Consider the following 17,332-nt stretch of genomic DNA (forward strand, 5'->3'; position numbering starts at 1 on the left):
GGGGATGTCAGAGGCGGGTTCTTTACACAGACAGTTGTGAGAGCATGAAATGTGTTGCCAGCAGTTGTGGAAGCAAGGTCATTGGGGTCATTTAAGAGACTGCTGGACATGCATATGGTCACAGAAATTTGAGGATGCATACATGAGGATCAACGGTCAGCACAACATCGTGGGCTGAAGGGCCTGTTCTGTGCTGTACTGTTCTATGTTCTACGTTCTATGTTTAACCTGAAATGTCATATTGTCCAATTGTTACTCAGGGAATTAAGTATTGAACGGGAATGCATAGGATGCTCAGTAATGGCGTCTATGGATCTGTTCAGTGTGCTTGTTTTTTTTCATCAATTCATTTCCTTCCAGTAAAGATTTCATTTTGTTAGTAATGTGAAATCTTGTACCGCAGTTCTTAATGTCAAACCAGGTTTTGGGGCTTTCTATTTGAACGTTAATGGTCGCCAAGTAGTGGGTAAAATAATTTCCTTGCAAATTTCCTTGTAAAATCAACATTTCAACAACAGTTTGCTTTTCCTGTACAAGTATACGCTTTGCCTAAGCTTCATGATGTACGAAGGCAGGATTGAGAGACAGTAACTTGCTTAAAGCTGTTTCCTGACAAACAAACATGTCATATACATGCTTGTGAGGGTATTAATCACTCATTAACTTAACAATACAGCAATTCAGGCAGGAGGGTTAGAGGGGATGTGTGGAAAATCTTTTTCACCTTCAGGATGATGGAGAATATGGAACTCAAAAACTGTAAGGGTGGGAGAGGCAGCAACTTTCATCACATTGAAGGAGGATTTAGGTGGAAAGCTTGATGCTACAGACAAAGTGGTGGGAAAATGCGATTGGAATATTTAAAGAGTTGTTTTTGACCAGCATGGACGTGATGGGCCAAAGGGCCTGTTTCTCTGTTGTAGACCTCACTGAGCCAAATGGGTTTTTACTCAAAGCCGCAGTCTCTTTTGGGCCATTAATTTATTGTTGAATTGAATTTATTGCAAACAAGTCAAAAAGGCCAGTTTTTAAAATATTCTGACACAAAGCATCTCGCTCGCTCTCTCTCTCTCTCTCTCTCTCTCTCCCCCTGCCTCACATTGCCAGGGACAATGGTTCAATTGCACTCTTTGGCGACTGTTTGTGTGGAGCTTGTACATTCTCCCTGTGTCTGTGCGTGTTTCCTCCGGGTGCTCCGGTTTGCTCCCACAGCCCAAAGATAGGCAGTTTAGGTGGATTGGCCATGCAAAATTGTCCATGGTGTTCAGGGATGTGTAGATTAGGTGGGTTAAAGGGGGATGGGTCTGGGTAGGTTGCTTTGAATGTTGGTATGGACTTTTTGCGTTGAAGGCCCTGTTTCCACACTGTATAGATTCCATGATCTATGAAATATCATGTGGACAGAATAGGTGCATTTAAGGCAAATAACATGAGAGTAATCAATGGAATAATGCACTGAAAATCCTGGCAGTTCGAGACTGGGAGGGGATCAGTGGTGATCAACAACGCAAGGTCAATTTTCACTTCGAGAGACTAATTACAAGCTGGTAATTATACGCATTTGTTTGGAACTCTTCTCAAAATGTCTGGTCTTGTCTGTTTCAGATCACCATTGTTCATCCGCAGTTCTTTGTTTTATGTTATGACTCTGGAGATGCTTCGCATGAAAATTGCACAAGAACAGTTCAAAGGACAACAACCCTTCCTTCAGTTGGAGAGATACAAAATGATGGAGTTTCCCTTTTGAAGAAATTCAGTTTGACAGGAAGTTGGTGGGAGCTACTCAATGCCACTGCTGTTCTGGGGAAAGTAGAGAGAGGTGCAGGGTTTCCGTTTGATCGAAATACTGTTGGGAAACTACATGATCTGCTTCAGTATCTGAGGAGTGGTGAATCATGCTGAACATTGTACAATTTTTGGCAAACATCCTACTTCTGACCTTACAACAGAGGGAAGCTCATCGATGAAGCAGCTGAATTAAACATATTGAACAAAGCTGCATCATGAATGATTCAGTTGGTGTTCTGAACATGGAATTGAAAGGTGAGAGGGAGTTACATTATTAAATTGGAATGTTATTAAGATGAAATTGATATAGGTGAGATAAAGCAAAATAATTTAAGTTTATAATTAACAGAATGAATCTTTGACTGCCTCAGGAATCCTTCTGACAATTTCAGTTTTATTTTCAGAATTCTAATTTTTATGCCACACTAATTGAAATAAAAATTTAAATTCAGACAGAGCTTTAAGGAGCTAGGAAGATGTGATTTTCCAAACCGCTTCACATTCTACCTCACAGTTTCTCTCCAGTTCGGCAATTCAACAGGCAGATCACCAGCAACTCCTTAAAACAACTAGGGATGGTTAGTAATTGCTGGCCATGAGTAAATTTTAAAAAGGACGCTATGTCTCAGGGAGATCGATATATACAGGGCTAATATGTGATGTACATTCAGCTTTTCTTCTCTCAAATGAACACTATGTTCCTCAGACTTATAACAGCATGTTATACAGCTTTACAGAATTGACAAATTGTCACGGTGTAAATTATTTTTTGAATTGATTTCAAATACACCTTATGCACTTTAAACATTCCATTTACATGTACAGTCAGAATTTCTTCATGCAATCATGTAGCCACGAGATCTGTCATGACTACTAACCCCTCGGTAATGGTAAACTTGCCACAGTGCCACTCTTTTTGTCAGGGAGAGAAATGACTTGTGGTGGGTTTCATCTGAAGGTCAGCATGCCTCAAGTGAGGGGTGAGGGGGAGAAGGTGAGAACTTTGCAGTAACCTCAGCTGGCTGTGGGAATTGAACTGGTTAGTGTGACTCTGCAGGACAAGTTAACAGTCCAGCCAACTGAGCTAGATTTAGCCACAGTGTGTAAACCGGCTTGAAGGGCCTATAGGCTCTCACTTCCACGCACTGTTTCTGTGCTGCCTGCTCAACAAAGTTGCCTGTTTTTTGATGTTAGCAATAACTTTTTGCCAGAAAATGCATTGGCAAACGGCATGATAACTTGTGTTGCCATCTCATTTCCTGTTTCACCTTGTTCAAACTGCCTGTTATCTTCCAACCAGTCAGAAATCAACTCACAGATCTCAACATCCAAATATCGGGTGAGAATTTTGTCGGAAAATGTTTGCTTCTCCAATCCTTCTTGCAATTGGTGAGTAGTAGGTCCTCTCAGTTTGTGCTTTTAACTCCACAAAGATGGCTTTAAGTAATGAGTTACTTTGCATAATTCAGGAACTGGTCAATTGTGGAAGTGCATCAAAAGAATTTAGTTCGCTGCCACTTTTTAATTTAGTCAATACCTTCAATTATTGTAGCCCAGTATTTTGAAAGTGAAAACTTAGTGTTTATCCCATTGATCTACATTGTTTTCTGACAGTTAATAACAATTTTTACAGGGGAATGAGGAGAAACAGTGAATTCATCAAGGTTAACTACTGTAAAGCAAAAGAACATAACAAGGGATACCTGTATAGATAAATAATCCTGAGTGAGTGTGTAGTTGGCAAGATCAAATTCAATTATATGCAGGAAGGGGAGAAAGCTGTCTTTGGAACCCGCTGGAGGAACTTCAGTTCTGGTGAAACGAGAGTTGATCTGTGTTTTTATGAAGAGAGAGAAGTCACTTGGAAATGACTGCACAATTTGCAACTGTGATAGGAGAAATTAACTGAATGGTTCAAGGGAAAAGGCATGCTGATGTTTGGTCAAGGGGAAGATAAACTGACTCAGAAATTGAGGGGCAGAATGGGAGTGAATGATGTCGTGGGGCAGGCTAAAGTGAATTGGACTCATAGAAACTTCTCGACAGCGAAGGAAATGTACTGGCATGATGAAATATATTTGAATTGAGGCAGACTAGACTATAGGAATACTTGTGGGAGGGAAAGGGGGAGTGAGGTGTTGGTAGAAATGAGTGGAAGGCATTTCTGAGGTAGTCACATTCCTGAATCTGCATCAGTACTATTTGAGCAGCATCAAATCAGCCATGAGCCTATTGAATAGTGGAACAAACTCAAAGGGCTGAATGGCCTCCTCTTTCAACAAATTTGGAAATATTACCATTTGCAACATCATCCAAATCATTATCAAAGTTGTGTAGAGTTATGGGCCTGGTCCTTGTCACTGAATCTGAGTAATCAAGTCAGAGCCATTGAGTCATGCAGCACAGAAACAGGCCCCTCAGCCCACCTGTCTATGTTGACCAACAAACTGACCCTATTTTTCTGCACATGTTCCTGGCTGACTAAGTCCTGGCATTTAAAATACTGTCCAGATGCTTCCGAAATGTGAGAGCACCTGCTTCCACCACCGTCTCAGCCAGCACAGTCCATATTTCTACCGTCCTTTGGATGAAAAATTGTTTCCTCACAACCACGAACTGCTCACCTTTAACTTATGCTGTCTGGTCTTCGACTTGCCTGCCATGGGGAAAAGATTCTCACAATCTCCTCTGTCTATGCCTCTCATATCTTTGCGGACCTCAATCAGATCCCCCCTCTGCTCCAGAGAAGGCAAACCCAACATATCTTGTCTCTGTGAGGCTGGATGAACACAGCAGGCCAAGCAGCATCTCAGGAGCACAAAAGCTGACGCCCCGGGCCTAGACCTATGAAGGGTCTAGGCCCGGGGCGTCAGCTTTTGTGCTCCTGAGATGCTGCTTGGCCTGCTGTGTTCATCCAGCCTCACATTGTATTATCTTGGAATTCTCCAGCATCTGCAGTTCCCATTATCTCTGATATCTTGTCTCTCCTCAGAACTGAGACTTTCCAGCCCAAGCAACATCCTGGTGACTCTCCTCCACACTCATTCTGTTTGTTATAATGTCCTTGCAATAGTGTGGTAATCTGAACTGCACACAGTATTCCATCTGTAGTCTAACCCATGTTTTATAAAGTTGCAACAGTCTCCTCTTCTCCTATGTTCTCCAACCTGGCAAATGAAGCCAGGATTATCTACATTTTCTTCTGACAGAGTTAATAACAATTTTTAAAGGGAAATGAGGAGAAAATGTGAATTCATCAAGGTTGACTGTGTGAAGCAAAAGAAAATAACAAGGGATACATATAGAGATACATAATCCTGACTGAGTGCGCAGATAATCCTGCATGGCTTCTTCACCACAGCCTGCCTGTGCTGATATCTTCAATGATTTCTAGATCATGATGTTTCATGGTTGTAACATCACGTGAGGAGAGCTTGCCTCCTGATCATGATATATTCTTTTCTTATCTCTGCTTTCTCTGTATGGAGCAATTTCAAAATCTTCCAGTTCAATCCACCCTGTCCCACAGGCTGAGTAATTTGTGATCATATTATTCAATACATCCAATCTCTTCCGGTGCAATTACATTTGTTGGAATCCTGTGTGGGATTTGGTTGAAAGCCTTCTGATAGGGTAGGTGATGGCCGGGTGGTATCAGCGCTGGACTATTAAACCAGAAACCCAGCTCATCTTCTTGGGACCAGGGTTCGAATCCCACCAGGGCAGGTGGTGGAATTCGATTCAATTTTTTTTTAAAAAAGCCTCGAATTAGGAATCTATTGATGACCATGAAACCATTGTTGATTCTTGCAAAAACACATCTGGTTCATTAATCCCCTTCAGGGAAAGAAATCTGCCATCCTCACCTGGTCTGGCATACATGCGACTCCAGACCTACAGCAATGTAGTTAACTCTCAGTTGCCCACTGAAGTACCAATCGCTACAGAGTCTCAATGAAATGAAACCAGACGGATCATCGAGCATTAACCTCAGCACTGGAGAAGACAACGGCAGAAACAGCACTGTTGATCCTGCAATGACTTCCTCACTGCCAACTAGGGGCTAGTGCCAAACTTGGGAGATGTGCCTCACAGACACGTCCAGTAACAACCTGACATAGTCATACCTAAAGAATCATAACTTACAGACAATGTCCCAGACACCACCATCACCATCCCTGGGTATGTCCTGTCTCACCGAAAGGACAGGCCCAGCAGAGGTGGCCGCACAGTGACATACAGTAGGGAGGGTGTTGCTCAGGGAGAGCTCAACACTGACTCCAGACCCCATGACGTCTTATGGTTTCAGATTAAATATGGGCAAGGAAAGCTCCTGATGATGACCGTATACCATCCTCCTTCAGCTAATGAATCGGTACTCCATGTTGAACATCACTTGGAGGAAGCACTGAAGATGGCAAGGACACAAAATGCACTCTGAGTGGGGGATTTCAATACCTACCACCAAGAGTGGCTCGGCAGCAGTACTGCAGAGCGAGCTGGTCAGTGCCCAAAGGACATCGCTGCCAGGCTGGATCTGTGGCAGGTGGTGAGGGAACCAACAAGAGGGAAAAGCATACTCGGTCTCATCCTTACCAACCTGCCAGCTGCAGTTGCATCTGTCCATGACAGTATCGGTAAGGGCGACCATCGCACTTGTGGAGACACAGCCCCACCAGCACATTCCATTGTATTGTGTGGCACTATCACCATGCTAAATGGGACAGACTTTGCACAGATCTAGCTACTTGTGACTGGGCATCTATGAGGCACTGTGAGCCATCAACAGCAGCAGGATTGTACTCCAGCATAATCTGTCATCTCATGGCCAAGCATATCCCCCAGTCAACCATTACCATCAAGTCATGGGATCAACCCTGGTTCAACGGAGTGTGCAGGAGGGCATGCCAGGAGCAGTACCAGGCACATCTGAAGATGGGGTGTGAACTTGGTGAAGCCACCAAACAGGAATACTGCTCACTAAACAGCAAAAGCAGCAACTGAGAGAGAGAGCTAAGCGATCCCACAACCCACAGATCAGATCTAAGCTCTGCAGGCCTGCCACATCCAGTCATGAATGGTGGTGGGCAATTAAACAGCTCACTGGAGGAGGAGTCTCCACAAATATCCCCATCCTCAATGATGGAAGAGCCCAGCACATCTGTGTAAAAGGTGAGGCTGAAGCATTCACAGCAATCTTCAGCTAGAATTGGCAAGTGGGTAATCCATCTCAGCCTCCTCCAGTGGTCCCCAGCATCACAAATACCAGTCTTCAGCCAATTTGATTCTCTCCATGTGATAGCGAGAAACTTTGGAGACACTGGGTCCAGAAAAGCCTACGGGCCCTGACAACATTCCGGCAAATGTACTGCAGGCTTGTACTGCAGAACTTGCCAGTCCCCGAGCCAAGCTGTTCCAGGACAGTTACAACACTGGTATCTACCCGGCAAAGTAGAAAATTTCCCAAGTTATGCTCTGTACTCAAAAATCAGGAAATATGCAACCCGGCCAGTTACTACCCCATCAGTCTACTCTCAATCATCAGGAATTGATGGAAAGTGTCATCAACAGTGCTATGGAGCAGCACCTTCTCAGCAACAGCCTGCTCAGTGACGCCCAGTTTGGGCTCCACCAGGGCCACTCAGCTCCTGACCTCATTACAGCCTTGGTTCAAACATGGGCAAAAGAGCTGAATCCCAGAGGTGAGCTGAGAATGACAGCTGTTGACATTAAGGCTGCATTAGACTGGGCGTCAAGGAGCCCTGGCAAAGGAACCAGTGGGGATCGGGGGCAAAGTCTCCAGTGGTTGGAGCCATACGTGACACACAGGAAGATGGTTGTGGTTGTTGGAGGTCAATTATCTCTGCTCCAGGACATCTCTGCCAGAGTGCCTTAGCATAGTGTCCTCAGCCTAACCATCTTCAGCTGCTTCACCAATGGCCTTTCCCACCTCATAAGGTCAGAAGTGGTGATATTCGCCACTGTTCATTACCATTTGTCACTCCACAGATACTGAAGCAGTCTGTGTTCAAATGCAAGAAGGCTATGGCCATCACCAATAAGAGACAATCTATTCACCACCCCTTGACATTCAATGTTGTTACCATCACTGAACCCTCCACCATCAACATCCTGGGGGTTATCATTGAGCAGAAACTCAACTGGGCTGAGCACATGAACGCAGTTGGTACAAGAGCTGGTCAGAGCTGAGACTACCACAGTGACTCACTTTTCTCCTGACTCCTTAAAGCCTGTCCACAATCTACAAGACACAAGTCAGGAATGTGATGGAATACTACCCATGTGACGGGATGAGAGCAGCCCCAACAACACTCAAGAAGCTTGACAATAACCAACACAAAGGATCCCGCTTGATTGGCACTACATCCACAAGCATCCACTCCCTCCACCACCGACAGTCAGTAACAGCAGTGTGTACCGTCTGCAAGATGCACGACAGAAATTCACCAAAGATCCTCTGACAGCACCTTCCAAATCCATAACCACTTCCATTGAGAAGGACAAGGGCAGCAGACAGATAGGAACACCACCAGCTTCAAGATCCCCTCCAAGCCACTTACCACCCTGACTTGGAAATGTATCGCTGTTCCTTCGCTTATGCTGAGTCAAAATCCTGGAATATCCTCTGTAATGGCACTGTGGGGCAACCCACAGCCGTTGGATGGCAACAGTTCAAGAAGGCAGCTTCCAACCACCTTCTCAAGGGCAACGAGGGGTGGGCAAGAAATACTGGCCATCCTGCGATGCCCATGTCCCACAAATGAATTAAAAAAAAATCAACTCTCTTTTTCTCATTTACTGATGGTGTAACTAATATCATCAAAATCTCCATCAGTTTTACCAAGCACGATCGCCTTTTAATGCTGCCTTGTTGGCTCTGTCCCATATATTCAATCTTCGATTCCTGTTCATGTACCAGGTTCTCTCGAACAGATTCTAACATGTTCTCTATTGTGGTCACCAAGCTAACGAAGATCTCCATTGTCCCATTTTCATCACTATCCAAGAGGTTACATTGGACACCTTCAAGTCAGCATGACCAACTTCAGAATCTGCAGTTAGGAAAGAATAGCCAAAAATGTGCCAATTATGTTTTTGGCAGTCCCTTAATCTGCTTGATTTCACCTCACAAAACGTTATATATCTTTAGTGATCCTTCATTAGATCCACTGTTCCCGTTGAACGTTTATACATTAAAAGAATGTACAACCGTTGTGGAACCTGAAGTAAAAACTGAAAGACCTGTGAATGCTGTAAATCGGGAAAACACCAGACTTCACGTTTCGGGTCCAGTGATCCTAGTCAGTTCTGACTTATTTCTTCACACATGCTGCTGACTTGCCGAGCACTTCCAGCAACTTACAGTCTTGTTTTGGAGCCTGAATTATTTGTTTATAGAATTGCCTATTTCCTATTGACTATTTTTGTGTATTTTTAAACTTTCCTTCAGATGACCTCTTCTTTTATATTTATATTTTCCTTTGTTCATCTTAAAGCTGAACAATGTCACATTCAAACTTAACCAAAATTGCGACATTATGGTCACTATTTCCTAAATTCTATGATGTTACAATCACTATTTCCTATGGGCTAATCTGAAGAACAGGTATTCATGAATCCTTTCTCATTACAAAATACCAAATCCTTATATGATCCCAGATTGGTGCCTCAATGTGATAGTCCAGGAAAACATCTTGTATACACACCTGCCATTCATCCTCCACCACATTAACACTGACTTGATAATTGAGTCTCCAAATGCAGTGCTCATTATTATTTTATTATCGAAAAACAGTCCCTGGGTGTATTCCGGAGAGGAGACCTAGGGTACAGGCGCATGGTGCTTGAAAGAGAAGTCACAGGTACACACGATGGTGAAGGTGGTGTTTGGCACAGAACATTCAGTATAGGAGTGATGTCATGTCGTGGCTGTAGAGGACGTAGGTGAGGCCAGTTTTACAATGCTCCTCCAGCTGAAGGAGGATGATGGCTCGGTGACGTCGTCTCGTCCCGACATTTTGAGGATCAGCAGATCCTTCTACGCCAGACTGTAGGACGCGAAGCCCATGGACAGAACGGCCTCTGAGTGGTTCCTGTCATCTATCACGAAGATCTTGGACAACGGCACTGTGGAGTGGCTGGACCGGCCAATATCCCTGGATGAGCTGACCAGAGCCCTCAAGTCCTTGGAGAGGAATAAGACTCTCGGAAGCAACAGCTTACCGGTCGAGCTGTATTCCGCTCTGTGGGACCTGGTCGGCCAGGACATGCTGGAGGTGTACGATAGTGCGCTTCGGGCAGGGGCAATGTGCAAGTCCATGACGAAGGGCATCATCATCCTCATTTACAAGAGGAAGGGGGAGAGGGAAGAAATTAAGAATTGGCGTCCCATTTCATTATTGAACGTGGACTACAAAATCCTGGCCAAGGTAATAGCCAACCGGGTCAGGTCTGTCCTGGAGTCGGCAATTCACCCTGACCAAACCTGTGCTGTGCCAGGCAGGAAGATCGCTGAGAGCCTCGCGCTGATCAGGGATATGATCGCCTACATGCAGGACAGGAGGGTGGACACCTGCCTTGTCAGCCTGGACCAGGAGAAGGCCTTCGAAAGGGTCTCTCATGCTGACATGAGGGACATGCTCTCCAAATTGAGGTTCGGGGAGGGCAGCCGCAATTGGATCCGGCTGCTCTGCACCAACATCTTTAGCCTAGTCTTGATCAATGGGTGGGAATCAAACAGTTTACCCATCAGATCTGGAGTCAGGCAGGGCTGCCCGCTCTCTCCTGCCTTTTTCGTGCGCAATATTGGGCCCTTGGCCAGAACATCAGGGAGGACATGAGCCTTAAGGGCGTGACTATCCCAGGCAGCGGAGGCCTTCAGGTCAAAACCTCCCTGTACATGGACGATGTCGCCGTCTTCTGCACCGATCTTCGGTCGGTGAGTACGCTGTTGGACATCTGCGGCCAGTTTGAACTGGCCTCGGGTGCCAAAGTCAATAGGGGTAAGAGCGTGGCCATGTTCTTCAGGAACTGGGACGACCGCTCCTTCGCCCCTTCACCGTCAGGACAGACTACTTGAAGGTGCTGGGTGTTTGGTTCGGTGGAGGTGGGGTGTGCACTAAGACTTGGGAGGAGCATATCACCAAACTGAAGCAGAAGCTGGACAGGTGGACCCTCCGGTCCCCCTCCATCACGGGTAAGAACCTGTTTGTCAGGTGAGAGGGGCTTTCGGTACTGTTCTATGTGGCGCAGGCCTGGCCTATTCTCTGGACCTGCGCCGCTGCAGTCACCCGGGCCATCTTCCACTTCATTTGGGGGTCGAGGCTGGATGGACCAGGTCCGCAGGGACACCATGTACAAAGACCTGGAAAACAGGGGAAAGGGTGTACCGAACGCTAACCTCGCCCTGATGGCTACCTTTGTGTGTGGCTGCATCAAGCTGTGCGTAGATCCTCAGTCCGCAAACACCAAGTGTCACTGCATACCAAGGTTCTACCTGTCCACTGTGTTGCGATGGATGGGCCTGGCCTCGTTGCCGCAGAACGCTCTGCGTAGTTGGACCGTCCCGTACCACCTGTCCTTCGTGGAGAAATTTTTGAAACGCCTTTGACCACAAGGCCACCAGGCAGTGGTCAGCACGTAATATCCTCGAGACCCTTCGGGAAAAGGAGAATGTGGATCCCGTCGTGTCGTTGCCCACGCAGACTGCCAAAGTCGATCAGCAGAATGCGTCATCACCAGAATTTTAAAAACAAGCACAAGGGCATTGCTTGGCTGGCGGTGAGAGGGGCTCTGCCGTGCAGGACCTTGTCAAAGGCCTTACTAAAGTCCATACAGAGTACATCCACTGCCCTCCACTTGGTTCCCTCTTTGAAATGCTCAAAAATTTGTCAGATGTGCCTTCCCGCACACAAATCCGTGATGACTATCCTTAATCATACCTTGACTGTGTTCATTGATCCTGTCACTCGGTATCCTCTCCAATAACTTGCTTACTGCTGATGTTAGGCTCACTGGCTGGAAGTTCCCTGGCTTGTCTTAGCTCCATCTCTTAAACAATGGAAAACATTAGCCACCCTCCAGTATCCAGAACTTCACCAGTGGCTAAAAATGAGGCTAAAATCTCAGCAAGGGAAGGGCCTCTGCAATTTCTTTCTGAGCTTCCCACAAAATCTGAGGATGGACTTTATCAGGCCTTGGGAATTCATCCATCTTAAATATGATCTAAGGCTGCAAACACTCACTCTCTGGTCATATATGTGCGGTACAAAATATCTCCACTTCCTTCCCTTATTTCCTCAGTATCCATGATTCTCTCCTCAGCAAACACTGAGGAGAAATATTCGTTAAAAATCCTCCTCTTCTGCTGTGGCTTCACACATGGACTACCAACCTGATCTTTAAGGGGACCTCCTTTCCCCAGCCAAGCTTTTAGTCTTAATATAGCCATGGAGCCTCTATAACCTTTTCTGCCAGATCCATTTCATGCCATCTTTTGCTCTTCTGATTTCCCTCTGATGTGTGCTTCTCCACTCTTTATAGTTATCTAGAGATTCACTTGAGCCTGATAGTTTAAACCCAATGTATGCCTTCTTCCCTTTCCTAACCAGATCCTCAATGTCCCTTGATATTTCAGCTCATCTGCCTCTATCATTTCTGTTGTCTGAAAGTGTGACATTATTAGTCTGTTCCTTTCAATCTGTGCTCTGTGAATGTGTGGGTGTAGTTCTCAATCCATGCCTGACAGTTTCTCCAAGAAAATGCATGAGTGTTGTTACTCGTACCTAAATGTCCATTCGGTGGTATCAATGTAAGAGTGCAGGCAGTACTCTGGACCTGCCAATTTCTGCTCTGCCAATACGTGAGTTTAGTTTCCGTTCGGCAGATGTGAGAATGTAGTTATCACACTGTACCTGGGAGACTTTTGTTCTGTGACTATTTGAGTTCAGGTGTCACGCAGTACCTGCCAGTTTTTGTAGTTTGTGAAAACGAGAGTGTGGTTTTAAATCTGTGACTGTCAGTTTCTCCTAAGTCAGTTTGTTTGTACAATTATCAGCACATTCCTGAAAGATTATGCTGCATGAACGTGTAATTGTAGTTATCATTCTGTCCATATCTGTCTTTGCCTCGTGAATGTATGAGTGTATGTACTAATTTTTCCCCATCAGTCTCCTGTCACGTGAAAATGGGTGTTTAGTTATCAATCTGTTTATTTTCATATGTGCTCTGCGAATGTTTGGCAGCAGTCATCACTCTGTATCTGTCAGGTTCTGCTTGATGAATAAATTTTAAGTCTATCCATGACAGTTTCTGTTATAAGAATGAGAGAATTTAGTTGTCACTCTATTTCTGCCAGGGTCTGCGATGTGAATGTCTGAATGCTTTTATCAGTTCTTTCCCTGTCAGTTTCTGTGACTGTGGATGCGAGAGTGTGGTTGTCAATTTATACTTGCCATTTTCTGGTATGTGATTATGAGAGTTTGGATATTAAACAGTGCTGGTCAGCTTCTGATGTGTCAACATTTGAGTGCAGTTATCAATCTGTTCCTGACAGTTTCTGCTATGCAATAGGTGGGATTGAAGCTATCTGTTTGTCATTGTCAGTATTTACAGTGTGAATGTATGAGTGTAGTTATCTATCTGTACATGTGAGATGCAGCTGACAAGATAATGTGAATGCAGTTTCCAATCTATGCCAGTCAGTTTCTGCTATGTTAAGATATGAGGTTAGTTATCAATCTATGCCTGTGAGTTCCTGTTCTGTGAATGTACGACTGTAATTATCAGTCTCTCGCTCAAAGATTCCTCAATGTGAAGATGTGAGTTTAGTTATCGATCTGTACACTGGACCTTAAATGTTAACTCTATTTTCTTCCTCACAGATGCTGCCAGACCTGCTGAGCTTTTCCAGCACCTTGGTTTTTGTTCCCGATTTACAGCATCCGCAAATAACAAGGCGTGGGGCTGGATGAACACAGCAGGCCAAACAGCATCTTAGGAGCATAAAAGCTGACATCTCGGGCCTAGACCCTTCATCAGAAAAAGGAGGAGAGAGAGAGGACTCTGAAAGAGATAGGGAGAGAGGGGGAGGTGGACTGAAGATGGACAGAGGAGAAGATAGGTGGAGAGGAGAGTATGGGTGGGGAGAGGTCAGTCTGAGGAGGACGGACATGTCAAGGGGGCGGGATGAGGTTAGGAGGTAGGAAATGGAGGTTCGGCTTGAGGTAGGAGGAGGGGATAGGTGAGAGGAAGAACAGGTTCGGCAGGCGGGGATGAGCTGGGCTGGTTTCGGATGTAGTGGGGGGGGGGGAGGGGAGATTTTGCAGCTGGTGAAATCCACATCGATACCATTAGGCTGCAGGGTTCCCAAGCGGAGTATGAGTTGCTGTTCCTGCAACCTACGCATCGTTATGGCACTGCAGGATGCCCAAGATGGACATGTTGTCTAAGGATTGGGATGGGGAGTTGAAATGGTTTGCGACTGGGAGGTCCAGTTGTTATTGGCAAACCGAGTGTAGGTGTTCTGCAAAGCGGCCCCCAAGCCTCCGCTTGGTTTCCCCAATGTGGAGGTAGCCACAACGGGTACAGCGGATGCAGTATACCACATTGACGGATGGGCAGGTGAGCATCTGCTTGATGCGGAAGGTCATCTTGGGGCCTGTGATGCGGGTGAGGGAGGATGTGTGGGGGCAAGTGTAGCACTTCCTGCGGTTGCAGGGGAAAGCGCCAGGTCTGGTGGGGTTGGAGGAGAGTGTGGAGCAGACAAGGGAGTCGCGCAGAGTGGTCTCTCCAGATGGCAGACAAGGGTGGGGAAGGAAAAATGTCTTTGGTGGTGGGGTCGAATCGTAGATGGTGCAAATGTCAGTGGATGATGTATTGTATCCAGACGTTGGTGGGGTGGTATGTGAGGACGAAGGGGGATTCTCTTTTGGCAGTTATTGCGGGGGCAGGGTGAGGGTATGAGGTCATTCTCGACCACTGCGGGGGGAGCATCCGTAGTTCTTTCCATTTTTATTTTGTCCATTTAAGCTGTGTGATACAGAGAGTGAGGGTATCTATATGGGCCTTTCAGTTTCAGCTTTGTGAATGTCTGAGTGCAGATTTACTTTGCAGCTGTCAGTTTCTGCTCTGTGAATGTGAGAGTGTGTGTTGTCAACCTCGTCCTCACAATTTGTGCTGCGTGAATGAATGCAGTTATCTGTCTGTCTCTGCCACTTTCTGTTGTGTGAATGTGAGAGTGCAGGAATCAATCTGTACCACTCAGTCAATGCAATTGGAACGAGAGAGTGCAGGGATCACCCTATACATGTCAGTGTTATCATCAACCTGTTCCTGTCAGTTTCTGCTCTCTGGGTACCTGAGTATAGATGTCATTCTCTTTCAATCAGTTTCTACTCAGTGAATATGTATCTGAAATTATCAGTCTATCCACGACACTGTTTTGCTGTGTGAATGTTTAGACAATCGACGATAGGTGCAGGAGTAGGCCATTCGGCCCTTCAAGCTAATACCACCATTCATTATGATCATGGCTGATCATCCACAATCAGTATGCTGTTCCTGCCTTATCCCCATAATCCTTAATTCCACTATCTTTAAGAGCTCTATCTGTCCCTTTCATGAAACTATCCAGAGACTTGGCCTCCACTGCCTTCTGGGGCAGAGCATTCCATACATCCACCACTTTCTGGGTGAAGACATTTCTCCTCAACTCTGTTCTAAATGGCCTCCCTCTTATTTTTAAACTGTGTCCTCTGGTTCTGGACTCCCCCATCAACGGAAACATGTTTCCTGCCTCCAGAGTGTCCAAACCCTTAATAATTTTATACATCTCACTCAGATTCCCTCTCATCCTCCTCAACTCAAGTGTACACAAGCCCAGTCACTCCAATCTTTCAACGTATGATAGTCCTGCCATTCTGGGAATTAACCTTGTGAACCTACGCTGCACTCCCTCAATAGCCAGAATGTCCTTCCTCAAATTTGGAGACCGAAACTGCACACAATACTCCAGGTGCGGTCTCACCAGGGCCCTGTACAGCTGCAGAAGGACCTCTTTGCTTCTATACTCAATTCCTCTTGTTATGAAGGCCAGCATGCTATTAGCTTTCTTCACTGCCTGCTGCACCTGCATGCTTGCTTTCATTGACTGATGTACAAGAACACCCAGATCTCGTTGAACTTCCCCTTTACCTAACTTGACTCCATTTAGATCGTAATCTGCCTTTCTGTTCTTGCCACCAAAGTGGATAACCACACATTTATCCACATAAAACTGCATCTGCCATGCATCCGTCCACTCACCTAGCCTGTCCAAGTCACCTGTATTCTCATAACATCTTCCTCACATTTCATCCTGCCACCCAGCTTTGTGTCATCAGCAAATTTGCTAATATTACTTTTAATGCCTTCATCTGTATCATTAATGTATATTGTAAATAGCTGCGGTCCCAGCACCGAACCTTGTGGAACGCCGCTGATCACTGCCTGCCATTCCGAAAGGGACACGTTTATCACTACTCTTTGCTTCCTGTCAGCCAGCCAATTTTCAATCCAAGCCAGTATTTTGCCCCCAATACCATGTGCCCGAATTCTACTCACTAATCTCCTATGTGGGACTTTATCAAAGGCCTTCTGAAAGTCCAGGTACACTACATCCACTGGCTCTCCCTTGTCCATCTTCATAGTTACATCCTCAAAAAAGTCCAGAAGATTAGTCAAGCACGATTTCCCCCTTTGTAAATCCATGCTGACTCTGCCCTATCCTGTTACTGCTATCCAAATAATTCGTAATTTCTTCCTTAATAATTGATGTCAGCATCTTTCCCACCACTGACTTCAGGCTAACGGTCTATAATTCCCTATTTTCTCTTTCCCTCCTTTCTTGAAAAGTGGGACAACATTAGCCACCCTCCAATCCGCAGGAACTGATCCTGAATCTATAGAATATTAGAAAATAATTACCAATGCGTCCACGATTTGTGGAGCCACCACCTTAAGTACCCTGGGACGCAGACCATCAGGTCTCAGGGACATATCAGCCTTCAGACCTAACAATATATCCAACACCATTTCCTGCCTAATATAAATTCCCTTCAGTTCATCCATTACCTTAGGTCCTTCAGCCACTATAACATTTGGGAGATTCGATCTGTCTTCACTAGGGAAGACACAAGGAAAGTACCTACTCAACTTCTGCCGTTTCCTTGTTCCCCATAATAAATACACCCGTTTCTGACTTCAAGGGCCCAATTTTAGTCTGAACCATTTTTTTTCTTTTCACATTCCTAAAAAAACATTTACTATCCTCTGTATTAAGATAATAAAATGTGAGGCTGGATAAAGACAGCAGGCCAAGCAGCGTCTCAGGAGCACAAAAGCTGACATTTCGGGCCTAGACCCTTCATCAGAGAGGGGGATGGGGTGAGGGTTCTGGAATAAATAGGGAGAGAGGGGGAGGCGGACCGAAGATGGAGAGAAAAGAAGATAGGTGGAGAGAGTATAGGTGGGGAGGTAGGGAGGG

General features: G+C 45.5%; 1 protein-coding gene across 8 annotated transcripts in view; it reads right to left on the reverse strand.

Moving 5' to 3' along the window:
• Positions 1–17,332, reverse strand: part of LOC132206966 (histone H2B-like) — a 94,335-nt gene that overhangs the window by 61,732 nt on the left and 15,271 nt on the right. The window contains exon 4 of one of the 8 annotated variants that reach the window (XR_009443259.1): positions 1,129–3,620. The exons of 6 other annotated variants lie outside the window; for them this stretch is intronic. The gene's annotated coding sequence lies outside the window, so the exon portion shown is untranslated. Of the gene's footprint in view, positions 1–1,128; positions 3,621–11,840; positions 11,860–17,332 lie in introns of those variants that run through there. One more of the 8 variants, XR_009443260.1, reaches the window with a different exon arrangement.

Source organism: Stegostoma tigrinum, chromosome 44 (assembly GCF_030684315.1).
Source record: "Stegostoma tigrinum isolate sSteTig4 chromosome 44, sSteTig4.hap1, whole genome shotgun sequence".
Lineage (NCBI taxonomy): Eukaryota > Metazoa > Chordata > Chondrichthyes > Orectolobiformes > Stegostomatidae > Stegostoma > Stegostoma tigrinum.